Source organism: Cervus elaphus, chromosome 5, assembly GCF_910594005.1.
Source record: "Cervus elaphus chromosome 5, mCerEla1.1, whole genome shotgun sequence".
Taxonomy (NCBI): Eukaryota; Metazoa; Chordata; class Mammalia; order Artiodactyla; family Cervidae; genus Cervus; species Cervus elaphus.
In genome coordinates, this window is record NC_057819.1 from 114,109,502 (window position 1) to 114,124,003 (window position 14,502).

The 14,502-nt window shown below is 56.3% G+C and overlaps 1 non-coding gene across 1 annotated transcript; it reads right to left on the reverse strand.

Annotated features, from left to right (window-relative positions):
• Positions 1–308: 308 nt before the first annotated feature.
• On the reverse strand, positions 309–411 carry LOC122695833. The gene has a single exon (XR_006341582.1). It is a non-coding gene; the product is annotated as a U6 spliceosomal RNA (small nuclear RNA).
• Between the last annotated feature and the right edge of the window lie 14,091 nt (positions 412–14,502).

Below are 14,502 nucleotides of genomic sequence, written 5' to 3' on the forward strand. Positions count from 1 at the left end.
AGTTGATTTACAATGCTGTGTTAGTTTCAGGTGTACAGAAAAGTGATCCATTTATACATTCACACATATCCATTCTTTTTCAGAATCTTTTCCCAAATAGGTAATTACAGAATATTAAGTAGAGTTTCCAGTCCTATACAATAGGTCCTTGTTGATGATCTATCATATATATAGTAGTGTGTATACGTTCATTCCAAATTCCTATTTTATTCCCCCCACCACCACATTATCCCTTTGGCAACTCTAAGTTTGTTTTCAAGGTTTGTGAGTCTGTTTTCTAAATAAGTTCATGTGTATAATTTTTTAAAAAAAATATGTAACACTTCACGAATTTGCATGCATCCTTGCAAGGAGCCATGCTGACCTTCTCCATATTATTCCAATTTTAGTATATGCACTGCCAAAGAGAGCGCCCTTCCTGTTTTTTATGAGCTAGATGTTCCTACTCTTTACCCTTTATTCCCCCTGTGGGAGCTTGTCCTTGCTGGCTGGTGTGAGCTTTGGTCATTGTGGGAAGAAGGCCTTTCCTACATGAGTTACAAATGTCTTTTCTCAGTTGGCCATTGGTCTTCCAACCTTGTTTAGTGTTTTTCCCCCCAAACAAATGATTTCCCTTAGGTCACATTCACTAAAATTTTTCTCACATGAGTCTGGGCATCAGGGAGTTTGAAGAAGGGCTCACTTTGGTGGCGATGTGAAAGCTGGAAGGGGGCCAAAGGCCAGCCCCAAGGCTGAAAGGATGGAGGTAGAGAGATGATGAGGGTGAGATGGGACACAGTGGCCGAAAGGGAGATGGAGCTGAGTGGGGGAAGCATGGAGATGACTGCATTTTCGGGTTGAGCTGATGGGTGGTAATGATGCCACTGACTCTGTCAGAGAAGCCAGACACAAAAGTAGGGTTCAGAGAAAGAAAACAATTCGCCTCGAAGTACATACCACCCTGCGTGGTCACATCTATTTCCTGTCTCCTCCTCTAAGGGACCCTGCCTCCTCCTCTCTGTCCCCAAAAACGGACATAGCAAATGACGCTTGATAACTGCAGAAAGGAATAATATGTGAATGACCTGAGCTCCAGGTACCTCTGCCTGAGTGGAGATGACGGGGTGGAAGGAGGTGCCACCACCACTAAGGGACTGACGGTTACCACCTCGTCTGAGCCAGCGGGATCTGGCTGTGTCCACTCACCAGTCACACAGAGGACTGTCATGCTTTGTGGCAGAAGACAAGGGCTGCATTTGGTTCTGAGAATTCTAGCATCCACAGGTTTGTTGGATGTGGCCGCTGGGGGAGCCTGCTGGGCACCAGGCGAGGAAGTCTTCCATCTAGAGGCAAGCGAGGGAAGCGCGGAGACTCCAGAGGCGGAGCCCTGGGACTAGCTCCCTGGAGAACCTTCTAGAAAAGCTGGCTGGCCTGAAGGAAGACTTCCTGAGCAGGTTGGGAGAACAAATTGCCTTTCTGGATTGATGCCAAGGTCGCCACCTGGAGACAACAGATGCAAACACTGACTAGACAGCACCTGGCCAGGGAGCGGGGGACTTGTGGGGCTCCCACCTCACGTGGTTGTTTCTTCTCACCCCTCTGCTCCGTACCCCTAAGAGGGAAGCCAGAACGGTTCCGTTACGACTGCAGACCCGGGCGCTTTCCAAGAATGATTTGATACTGCTTAAACCCGAGGCTCAATAGCCCGCCCACTGGAGCCTCAAATCTGTAGCAGGAGCGCCCTCTGCTGGCTACCTTGGGTCGCGCGTCTCTGCCCTGCAGTCCCTAAAGGTGCTTGCTGCCTGCGATTGCGGAGAAGACCATGAAACTCAAGGCATCCTCTACCTGCGCTTCACACCTGGCGCCTTCTCCAGGGACCTAGCCACTCCTCACCATCTTCAGTGCCTCCTCTAGTTCCACGAACCCCAGAGCACCAGGGGTTATGGCTGGGCCATTGTGTCCCTTCCACGCCATTGGACGCGAAATTCCTTGTTAAAGCTGAATTGTCCATTTCACTCTGCCTCTCCCTGAGTTCATCTCCAAAAATCCCTTCTCTGCCTCAGGCACAAAGCTCTCCTCTCTTCCCTCCACCTTAGGTCGTTCTGTTAAATGGCTCACCCCAAAGCTACTTCCTGCCCAGACTCCCCCAGCGGAGAGTGAGAGGGTCCCTGAGGCAGGGCACTGTCCCCTCTGTGGGGACCCACCCCCTTCCTGCCTCCAGCTCCCTGGGGACAGCAGCTGCTGTGGGCTGGCTCCTGCTGAAGCGCCCCACACAGCGTATGGCACCTGCTCCGTTCACAATAGGTCGACCGGGTCGACGTGCAAAGCTTTGAGTGCCTGATGTGTGCATCTGTGCCCGGACAGGCCCTGCGCGTGCGTGCGCGAGTGTGTGCACCTCCGTGGGGTCTGCAGGGTGGCCTGGCGGGGACTCCAACCAGGGCTGCGGCAGCGCGGAGCGGGAGGAAGCCGCTGTCCCCCTCGCCGCCAGGGGGCAGCACTGAGCCGCTCTGGCCCCGCCAGCAACTTGGCGAGAAGAGGCCTGTGTCTCCAGCGAGGGAAGAACAACCCAAAATCCGCGGTGCGGGTCAGGGTGGGGCCGGAAAGACTACTGTCACTGTTTCTAAACTCACAGGTTCCCAGGTGTTTATTACCTTAATTCTTTTTTTTTTTTTTGCTTTGATTCTTAAATCCTACCTATGTCTTGTAGATTATATTTTGAATCTATTTGGTAGTATTTTTTTTCTTTTTAGTAAAGACTGGCCTCTGAGCTCTCTCTAGAAGAGGGAAAGACCCCCTGCCCCTCTGAGTCAACTTCTGGGGCAAACTTGAGCCAGGCAGCTCTTGGGGTTTCCCCCGACTCCTGGGAGGGTTCCCTGGGGTTGACCTCCACCCTGGGGAAGAGGAGCCAAGCTTCTCCTACCTACCACTCCAGATCCCCTGTCACCATCCTCCTTGATAAACCACACGTTCACACACGGTTCGCACACGCATTCACACACCCATAGTCACATCTCAGACTGACACACACATAGACTGACATAGTCACAAGCTCATGCACTCATACATTTACACTCTCCCACATGTTCACTCTCCCATTCACACAACTTCTCACCACAGATTCACACACTCACACATGTTCATAAGCTCTTACACACTCAGGCACATCCACATACACACACCCAGGTTCTCACCTTCACACATTACCCACAGCTTTCACATAGTCACACTCACACTTCTAGACTCACCCATTCATAACCCAGATGCAAACGAACTCACACACTCATAGATCCATACACACTCACACACAATATATACACATTCACAGACCCCCACACTCATAATCAGCTCACATGCACATTCACAGACACATGCATTCACACTCATAGACTTACACACCCTCATGCCGACACACCCATGCACACTCAACTCATATCCACACTCTCACACATGCATACAGACTCTCCCAACCTCACACACTGATTCACATTCACTACTCATGCTCACACTTTACCCACTTGTGAACACACTCATGCACTTGTACACACTCACACAGCCTCTCTCTGCTTGTACTGTATTCACCCACTCACATAAAGCAGTCATTGCCAGGCACACTGGCTCATTAACCTTGAGTCCCCACCCTGGGTGGGGTCAGGAGCTTGCGCCTTGATCTCAAGAGAGATTTCTGGAATCATCCCAGGAGACCCCAGTCACAAGGTAGAGGGATGTTTCCCCTCAGACTGGAGGGAGTAGAAGCAGGGCCAGGATCATGTGACAGCCCTTTGCAAGTCCGAGGGCCTCAGAGGGATTCCCCAGGCTGCCTGCACCCTTCACTAGTTCACTCTCTCACTCCCTCATCTCCGTGAGAGAGGGCCTGGGGACATGCCAGGGGACACATGTGACAGCCGTTTGCAAGTACGAGGGCCTCAGAGGAATTCCCCAAGCTGCCTGCACCCTTCACTATTTCACTCTCTGACTCCGTCATCTCTGTGAGAGAGGGCCTGGGGACGTGCCAGGGGACACACGTGACAATGGGCCCTGGTCTCAGGGAACTCTGTCTCCGAGGGAGACACTGGACATCACAAGCTGGCTGAGCAGCTGGGGCTGTGGAAGCACCTTAGAGGGGCAGGACAGCTGTGGGAGGGGTCTGAGCAGGGACTTGTCTACATGAGGGTCATAGGGAGACACTGGCCTATGCAAAGTGATTGGCACATGCAAAGGCCGGAACACACCGGGGCCTCGTACTCTCAGGGAAGTGAGATGTTCTAGATGGAAGGAGTCAGCCGGGGAGGCAGAGATGGGACCTGAGCTTGGAGACGCTGGCAGGGGCCCACAGGGGAAGGGCCGATGTGCCCTGCTGGGGAGCATGGCCACGGGGAGTCCTGGTCCACCATGCAGGACAGGCAAGGACAAAGCTGCTCTGCAGAGGCTGACAGTGAGTCCAGAGGCTCCAGGAGGGGCTGGTGCCCTCAGCACCCATCCCAGGAGCAGAGCTGGCGCAGAAACCCATCCAGGGACTTCCCTGGTGGTCCAGTGGTTAAGACTCTGTGCTTCCAATGCAGGGGGCAAGGGTTTAATCCCTGGTCAGGGAACCAAGATCCCACATGCCGTATAGCCCAGCCAAAAAAGTTTTTGAAAAAGAAATGCTATCCACTGGCTCAGGAAAGCCTCCATGGGTAGACTCTGTGCTGTCCTAAGTCATCAGAATACGTCCCCCGAGAGTGACAGAGTCTGTCCGTGCAGAGGGTCAGAAGCAAACAGGCCAACCAAAAACCCAGGAACCTTCAGGAGAAGTTGCCAGCTTCTCCTAAGCAGCCTGGCACAGCCAGCCTGCAGGCTCTAGGCCAGCAAGGAGTGAGGGGGTGTGGGGGCACCCCATGGTGGAGGAGCAGAGGCTGGGGGGCCAGCAGAGCAGAGCTGGGGACAGCACCGCACCGGGAGGGCGCGGGGTCCTGGCTCCCCGGCTCATGCCCATTCCTGCATGAGGGAGGGTGGGGCTGCTCCAGGCCTCACAGGCCTCACATTCCAGCTGCCGCCGCACCCTTCCAGCCTGTTCTCACCTGTTCCCACGATTTCCCAGGCTGCCCTGGGGCCCAGTTCTCAGTGCCAACTCCCAGAATCCTTCAGGGTTCAGAATCCAACTAGAGGGACCCTGGTCTGAATGAGCACAAGTCCACCTCCACTGGGATAACTGCCTCCCCCTGATAAAAACATATGCACACACATGCACGCACACACACATGTGCACACACTCATACACTGAACCATCCTTAGCTCTAAGACACCAGGACATAGAGTGGCTTCCAGGAGCTGAGGTACTTCCTTCCACTGCAAACAGCACCCCACTTTACCCTGGGGCAAAGTGCTGCCCTCCGGCCACAAGGCCCTGGGCAGGGGAGGAAGAAAAGCAGCTGAAGTCCCTAGAGGGTCCCCAGGAATGGGGGCACCCAGAAAGCCAGCCCTAGGGCTCAGCCGAAGGCAGCTGGAAAGGGGAGGCCTTTCATTGAGAGGTGCTCGGCAATGGGCTAGCCAGGGAGGGGGCTGCGTGCACCCACCTGCTCCCCCTCCCCTGGCGCAGCCCCCTGGTTGCCTGGCACTCAGCCTGCTGCCTCTCCGGGAGTCCAGCTGACATCTCAGCTCGTGCCCTGCCTCTTCTCCCACAGCCCTGGTCACCCTCCCCGACCTTGCATGCAGGACAGAATTCCCACGCCCACCCTGGGCCCGGGGCCAGGGCCGTCGGTTCCCACCAAGGCCTGGGAAGTGGTTTCTGCAGCCCAAGCTATGCCAGGCCTGCCCGGGACACAGCCCAGCCCTGCTTGCTGCAGGGACATGACGGAGGGCGCCAGCCCAGGCCCCACGGGCTGGGCTCAGAACTGCTGAGGCCGCAGAACTGGGTGATGGGCAGGCAAGGGGTGCCCGGCCGCCATTCGCTGGAGTGAATGAAACTCTGGCTCTACCAGCCGCCCTTAGAGGAGACAGGGCAACTACGATCAGGGTCTCCAGACCCCAGATTTAAGGTTATCTCCCCCAGCCCCAGCCAGGAGCCGGGCCTGACCTGCAGAGGCTGATGGGGAAGCTGCAGAGCTGGGGGGGGAGGATTCCCCACGCGGAAGGGGTAGGGTCCCAGGACAGCCCAACTCGGGTCTCAGTCTCAAGGTCACAGTTCGCCCACCAAGAGCCCAGGGGCCTCAATAGAGTGGGGGGCTCTGTCTTCCTGTGACAGGAGAAGCCAGAGAGAGGAGATGGATTGTGGGAGCGTCTCACAAGGGAGTGGTGGGGACTGACCCTGACCGAACACTCCATGAATCCCTCTCAGCCCCCTGCCATGCAGAGAGCCCGGCCGGGCCGTGGAGGAAACAGGGAAGGTGGCAAGCTGTTGGCAGGCCCCAGAGCTGCAGCCCCCCGTGGGCACACGGCCCCACTCTGAGCCTCTGCCCCAGGCCCCACCTGGCACCCAGGTCTCCAAGCTGGTGAGGACAAAGGCCTCCTCTAGAGACTGGGGGACTACAAACAGGACGTGCCCCCCCACCCACTGCTTCCTGGCCTTGGGGGGCCCTCACCACCTCCCCAGCTGTCAGAACACCCTTCGCTCTTCCTTCCAGTGCTTGCTGAGCCACGAGCGAGGCCAAGGCCCAAACCACACACCAGTGTAAGCCTCAGCCTCCAGCTCTCCAAGCGCAGAGGCCAAGGGGGTCGTGACAAGGGGCTGAGCGGTGGGCACCCCAGCTGCCCAGGCCATGATGGCAGCTGGGGCTCCAGTAGGCTTCCCCCCAGCCAGCCTGCACCCCACCCAGCAGGGATGTGCAAGGTAAGCAGTTCCCACGCCCCGTTCTAGGCGGCTGCCAGGCAAGGTCCATACAAGGCCAAGGCCGGGGCGCTGAGCTGGCAGGCGGGGGCCGGGGCGGAGCCCAGGACACCTGGCTTGGCCAAACCCCGACGCACCCTGCTTGTGAGGAATGTGGACACCGCCTGGGCTGGCCCTGGGAAACCTGCCACCCCCCTGGCTCCCGCCCGGCCCTGACTCAGCCTGGGTGGGCCGTGGGCCGGGAAGATACAGTCTCAGCAGGAACCAAGCTCTCCGGCCCCACCCTCCCCTCCCCCGGCCCACCGGGGACCGAAGCAAGGGACAGGGCCTGAGAGAGGGGCGGAGAGCCAGGACAGCACCCACCGGGCCTCGGGACTAGGGGGACAGCAGGGACACCGCGGGACTTCTCCCTCCCGGCTCTGCCCGCGGTCTGCCCACACCAGATTCCCCCCAAATGTCAGAGAGCTGGGCACTCTAAAAACAACGGTCTGGCCCATAGGACCCAAGCCCTCTAGCATGGCCCCCTCGTGTCCCTGAGCCTCAGTCTCCTCATCCATAGGATGGGGCCAGGGCTGGTTCCTCCCCTACACGGCCAGGCATAGGTAGAGGGAGAAGCTTCTGCTCAACCTGCAGGCACTGGACAAGCAGTTTCAATTAAGCACAGTTTTGACCAGGCCTGGTAACCAGGGGAAGGGCTCACCAGCTCTGGGAAGGTGCCCCAACCCAGGGAGGAGAAGCAGGAAGACCCCAGATTCCATCACTCCCTGAGCATCAGAGGCATTCACTAAGGAGGCCTCGTGAGGTCCATGCTTCGAGCTGAGAGACTCCATCCATTCTCTGTCTGTCACCCAATATGGATGTTCCCAAACTCCCCAGGACAGAAGCTGGGCCCCCCGTCTCAGACCAGGCACCCTCAAGGGCTGGGGAATTGTTTCTCCCCTGACTGGGGGCTCCCTGGGGATCGAGACCCTGTCTGCCTCTATCACCCCACAGCCCCAAGCCCTGGGCCATGGAAACTAAAAGCCAGTGAAGGCCAGAAAAGCTGTCCTTCCCTCTTCAGTACCACCCAACTTCCTAGGTCCTGATCCCCTCTGCTCACCCAGTCGCCCCCAAACACAATGCTAGAACAGCCTCCTAGTGCTCCCTGCCCCAGCCTTGGGGGCTGGTGAACTTACCATCCATCCCCTGCCAAGAAAGACCCCCTGCTGCCCTCCTCCCTACCAGCACAGAAGGGCCTTCTCATACCACCCCCCTGAACCCTTCCCACAGCCCAGCTGGCCCAGGAGGGCTTTCTTGTTCAGACCCACACTCTTGAGAGTCCCTTGGACAGCAAGGAGATCAAACCAGTCAATCCTAAAGGAACTCAGTCTTGAATATTCATTGGAAAGACTGATGCTGAAGCTGAAAGCGCCAATACTTTGGCCACCTGATGGGAAGAACTGATTCATTGGAAAGACCCTGATGCTGGGGAAGATTGAAGGCGGGAGGAGAAGGGGACAACAGAGGATGTGATGGTTGGATGGCATCACCAACTCAATGGACATGAGTTTAAGCAAGCTCTGGAAGGTGGTGAAGGACATGGGAAGCCTGGCATGCTGCAGTCCATGGGGTCACAAAGAGTCAGACACAACTTAGCCACTGATCAGTAACACTTTTCCCTGTGATCCACCTGACCCATCTCCACCTTCCACTTGCTACCAAGTCTAAGGGGCTGGGATTGGGCACACCATCAAGGCTGCGGGGCAACAGCCCTGGCTCCCCTGAGCTTGAGAAGGGAGGGAAGGGTCTCTAGGCTCAGGGGCCCTGCTGCCCCCTCCCCCTGCCTGTCTTCCCACCTTCCCCCCACACACAAGCTTCTCCCCAGCCAGGCATGCAGGCCCAGGTTGGGGTGCGGCTTTGGCAGGACAAAGAGTCTCTATTGTCGGGTGTTGTGCCTCGGTTACCAAGGAAGGAGGCTGGGGCTGGCTCTGAGCCATGTTTGGGCCCCAGGCTGAACGCGTGGGTGGGGAGGGAAGGCAGAGGATTTGGGGTGTGGAGCTCAGGCCCTCTCTCAGGGCCTGCGGGCAGGGAGGGCCCCCTGGGACTTGCAGCACCTGGGCCAATTCAGACTTGCCTCCGCCCTAGCTTTCTGCTGGCTCTGGGATACGCCAGCCAGGTGGAGCCAGCTGGGGGCAGGGCAGGCTCCCCTGCTGTTCAGGTGGGGGCCGGGGCCCCAGCACCTCAGACACTGGCGTGTCCTGACCCCCAGGACTGACTTGGTACCACCCAGCACTCGGGCCACCTGGGAGAGGGCCCCAGGACTCTGGGTCAAGTCACCACCTCTCTTGGACCTCAGTTTCCCCATCCGTCAGAAGCTGCACTGGGTGCTCCCTGAGAAGCCTCCCTCGTGCTGTTTGCCCACCAGGAGCTGAGCCGGCTTGAGCCAGGGGTGCAGGAGCAGGGCTGTGGGCAGGGGGGCTCACAGCTGGCTGGGAGGCCCTGATTCTGAGGGTTCCCTCTACAACTGCTTAGGGCGCTGCCTGGCCCAGGGCTGGCACCCCTGAGTGCCAGCAGGTGGCTGAGGACAGAAGCCCAGGGCTGTGCTCAAGAGCGGTGTCAGAGGGGAGGGGGCCTTCCTGGCCTCTAGCCCAAGGGCCGGGGCTACCCTTTCTCCCTCTCGCAGCAATGGCCAAGCAACAGCCCGAAGAATCCTAGCCTGACCTTCGGTGACTCCTCCCCAGCCCCCTGGCCCTCGGACAAAGGGCAGCTTCGAACATTAGAATGTGGGTTGAGCACTGACCATGTGCTCATCAGGATTTCCAGGGCAGCAAACAACACATGGTTTTGGAAATCCCCAAACACATGCTCAGATGCGCATGACTGTGTGCTGGCAGCTGGGAGGCTGGACCGAGGCCCCACAGCCTGGCACAGGAGGCCGTGGGCATCGTGGACGGCCCATGGGGCCAGGGCAGGGCAGGTTTCGGGGGAAGAGGGAGGAGAAGCTGAGGAGGGGGAGGGAGGGGAAGGGGCGTAAGGATGTGGATAGATGGCTGTGCCAAAAAGAACACAATGAATGTGGCATTTGGAAGTGAGAGTGTGAAAGTGAGGCCAAGAGACCAGCAGGCAGGTGAGGAACTGGTCTCCAGGGCCTTGTGACCAGGCTGAGATACTGAGGGTGGGGGGGGCATCGCAGGGGGAGGGGGAGGACCTGACCCCAGGAGGGAAGGACCCATGTCCCCACAAGCAGACACCTCCTGGGGGCCCTGACCCAGGCTCTGGACTCCCCCCTGCCCCGGAAATCCCAAAACCTAAGCCTTTGCTTTGGATAAACACATGAGCTAATGCCCATCTAATCCAGACCTGCCCTCCAAAGCCTGAAGTTTGCAAAACAGAGAAAAGAGGCTTGTTCGTGCACGTGTGCCAGCTTCTGGGCGCTGGGCTGCTGGGAGCGGGGGGACAGACACACAGGACTGACCTAGCTGGAGACAGAGGGTCCTGGGCAGGGATGGCCCCCAGGCTGGAGGGGGAGCCAGTGACTACATTCAGACACCCCAGGGCTAGGGTCCGGGGTGTGGACGGTGCAGGGGGCTGGGGCCACAGGGAGTGGAGGCCCCCGGCAGCAGCTGCTCTGCTTTGCTGTGGGCACAAAGAATCCCAAAGAAGCCAGACCTCTGCCCACTTAGGAAGCTGGAACTCAGGATTTGACTGAAAGGCCTCCTGATCTTTTAAATGTAGAAGCTATTCCAAAATAACATTCTGGGCAAATCAAACACAGCATGGATGTGAGAGAGTTCCAGGGGCCTGAAGGACAATGGAACCCAACGGCCTCCCTGACCAAGGCGTCCACTGAGGCCCAGAGAGGGAACGGGCCTGCAGACAAGGGTCCAGTTGGGCCAGACCCAGGCCCCTGATTCTCCCATGCTCACCCTGACACCCCCAGCCACCTCCCAGGGAACCCCAGGAACAGCCACACAGACCTCCCCACCCCTCACCTGCCCCCACCACCCAGACCCCACCCCCCGAGGGGAGGAGCTGTGCCCCTCACTGACCACCCCCCAGCCGGCCTTGGCACCCTGCCCTGCTGGGTCCAGAGGTGTCCCACACTCTTCAGACCCCAGAGCTGCAGCATTGTTCTCCCACCTATAGACAAGGGAAACTGAGGCCAGAGAGGCCAGACCACTGCCCAGGTTTCCTCAGTGACAAATTCCAGGCAGTAGGAGGGGGCTCTGTGCCAGCCTGCAGGATCCTGTAACCTGGGCCCCACTGGGAGGCCCTGACTTGCAGGGTGGGGAGAGCAGGGGTGAGTCAGAGGCAGAGCTGGGCAGGTTCAGAGCGGCCCGAGCGCAGGGCCAAGTCCAGAGAAATCAGAGACTGCCTGTGCCTGAAATGGGGGCTCTGCAGGGGCCCGGACACCCTGAGGGTGAGGGGTGAACATACCAGACGAGAGGAGGAGCTGACCCCGGCCAGTGGGAGCAGCAGCGAGAAGCTAGGGTGCCGAGGAACCAGAATGTCAGCGGCCCCCCACGCCAGGGACCCCTCTCTTCCTTCTGGCACTTTCTGCCCTCCCCACCCTTGGCCCACTAACCCTGGGCCACATTCAGATGTGTTAATGCTGGCCTTCTTGGGGGGCAGCAGTAAGAAGAAACACCCCCACACACACATTGTCTGGTGCCCCAGGGCCTCAGAGGTCACCCCAAGGACGTGAGGAGTCACATTCGTGCTGAGATGTTCAGCGCCTGCTCTGTGCAGGCCCCAGACCAGGAGACACAGATGAATGGCCGTGGGTCTGATGTCAGGGAGCCCCAGCCCACAGGAAGCGTGGAAACTAAAACCCCACGGAGTGGCCAAGGCCTTATCAGCTGCCAATGGGAAGAGGAGCATTCCCAGTGGCCAATATGCACAATATTCATCTAGACATTCAATCTGGTCTTTTTTCAACGTAGTGTACAGAAAAAAATGCACATACAGAGCAGTTCATAAAATGATCCTTCCATGTGCTATTATTACACATTAAAATTACCTTGTTAATATATAAAATGCAAATAGAATTCAATGAAAACTTTCCTTTCTTAAAGACATGTGAAAAGCAAAGTTTGAGGATTTAGAATGCCAGACATCCCAAAATACAGACTTTCTTTAAAAGCTTTTTTTTTTTCTTTTTTAAGTGTGGACCATTTTTTAAGTCCTTGAGGAATTTGTTACAATATCGCTTCTGTTTGACATTTTGTTTTTTTAGCCATGGAGCATGCGGGATCTTAGTTCCCCAACCAGGGATCGAACCCACACCCCCTGCATTGGAAGATGAAGTCTTAACCACTGGACCTCCAGGCAACCAGGGATCGAACCCACACCCCCTGCATTGGAAGATGAAGTCTTAACCACTGGACCTCCAGGCAACCAGGGATCGAACCCACACCCCCTGCATTGGAAGATGAAGTCTTAACCACTGGACCTCCAGGGAAGACCCCAGGCATATTTTTAATATAAATGATCTGAGGGACAGACATAGTGTAGATGCTTGGTCCAAAAAGTGAACTTTTCTAAATTATTGCCACACTTCTTAAAGGTAAATGTAAAATAAATATTGAGTAAATCAGTTAAAAAAAAAAAAGAAATGAAAGAAAGAGAAAAAAAGAAAGAAAGAAAAATGCACATACAATCCTTGTACATGCATGTACATGCAGCTCAAGGAATTTTCACAAAGTGAAACCAGCACCTGTATAACCAGCACTCAGATAACAAAACAATTTGAGCATCTCCCGGAGCCCCCCTGCCCTCCATCCCCTGCTCTCTTCCAAGTACTAACCCCCCACCCTGGGTAACCATTACTAACAGCAGAGACTCATAGAACTGCTTTTGTGCTTCACATAATTGGACTCATCATACAGCTCCTTTTATGTTTTCTTGCTCAACATTATGTCTGAAAGGCCCTCTCACTGCTGGAGAGAATCCCGCTGTCTGAACACACACGTGTGGGACTGTGACAGAACATGGGAAAGGGCATTCAAAGTGGGAGAGCCTGGTGGGGAGGCGGGGCGAAGGCAGGGAGGTGAGGAACAGGCCAGCCCCCAGCCTTGCTCCCACAGCAAGTGTCCAGAGCTTGGAGAAGCTCACAGGCACCCCTTCTGACCCAAAGAGGGTCAGTGCTTAATGCCAGACCTGCTCCCAGGATGTGCCTCAGCCAGGAGCTAGGCCTGGGTCTGCAGCCCAAGGCCTCCCCAACATCCTGGCCCTGTGTCCTGTCCACCACTCCAGATTCCAGCCTGCTCCAACCCCACGCACCCCTACCCCTCGCCCCTCCACCATGTAATCTGCAAGAAGAGGAAAGGCACCAGAGACGAGTTAATCACATGCAAGTAATATGCAAGTGAACTAAACTCCCTGTATCTACTTGGACAGTGGCCAGAAGGAGTGAGAGCCAGACCTCCAAACTCCAAGTGGACAGACCAACCCCTACCACTGACTCAGTCTTCCCACCAGCTCCTGGGATACACAAGCCCCACCCCCAAACCTTTACCCCAAAGTTCCGGTCTCTTGCTCTTCTCTTTACCTACTAATTCAATTCTGAGTCACGGGGGGTGGGGGGCTGCAGTATGGTGGCCCTGGGATGGGCTCAGCCCCTGCCTTCCAGGACACAAACAACCAAGAGCTGGCCTCGGGATGGCGATTCTCAGCCTTGAAATCACCTGGGGAGTGGGGAACTCAGCAGTTCTGGGTGTGGCCCAAAACTCTGCATTTCTGGCCAGCTCCCAGGGGATGCTGAAGCTCTTGGTCCCAAGATACACTGCAAATAACCAGTAATATAGAAGTGTGTGCCATGATGCCCCCAGGAACATGAAGGGGGCTAGGAGAAAAGCAGGCAGGAGAGCAGTTAGGAACCAGCAGGCCAGGATCAAATCTCAGCCCTGACCCGACTTCTCGGTGAGCACGTGTCTCCCCATCCCAGAGCTCGGGGTCCTGAGCCGAAAGGTGCCCACATATAACAATTGCCAGGACTTGCCTGGTGGTCCAGTGGTTAAGACTCCACGCTTTCAATGTAGGGAGCTGGGTTCGATTCCTGGTCAGGGAACTAAAAGCCCTTGTACAGCAACTAGAGAAGCCCTTGTGCCCCCAAGAAAAGCCCACTCGCTGCAATGAGGTCTAATAAACAAAACAATTGCCCCCATCCCACCAGGTTCCAGAGGCTTCGGTGAGACAGGACTTGTCCCTGAAGCCTGGCACATTGCAAGTGATTGATAACTGGGAGACATTTTAAAAAATATCCAAGGTTGACTAGGAAAGTGTCCAGGAAAGCTTTTGGGGGTGAAGGAAATATTCTCTATCTTGACTGGGTGGTGGCCCCTTGAAAACTCATAAACTCTGCACTTAAGATGGGTGAATACTTCAGTACCTCAATTAAAGCTGAATTTTTACAGAGAGCAATGAGATTGGGCCTTGTAAGGTGATAAAGACAGAGATTTCATTAGGAGGAGGCAACTGCCCAGATGGAGGCCTGGAGGTGGGAAAAATGCAGCCACGGCCACAGGGAGGAGGGGAGGAGAGGGATCCCCTTAACTGACCACCTCTGGGAGGGGTTTAGGAGACCCAGGGCCAAAACTGGGAGGAGAGTGTCCTGCCAAGTCCTCCAAGGGCTGCTGAGCACCTACTGTATGCCAGGCACTGGTTTGGGACTTTACCTAGATCAGGGGTCACCCTGCCCAAGAATTAAGAATGGTTTTTACATTTTTTAGTCTATTTTTTTT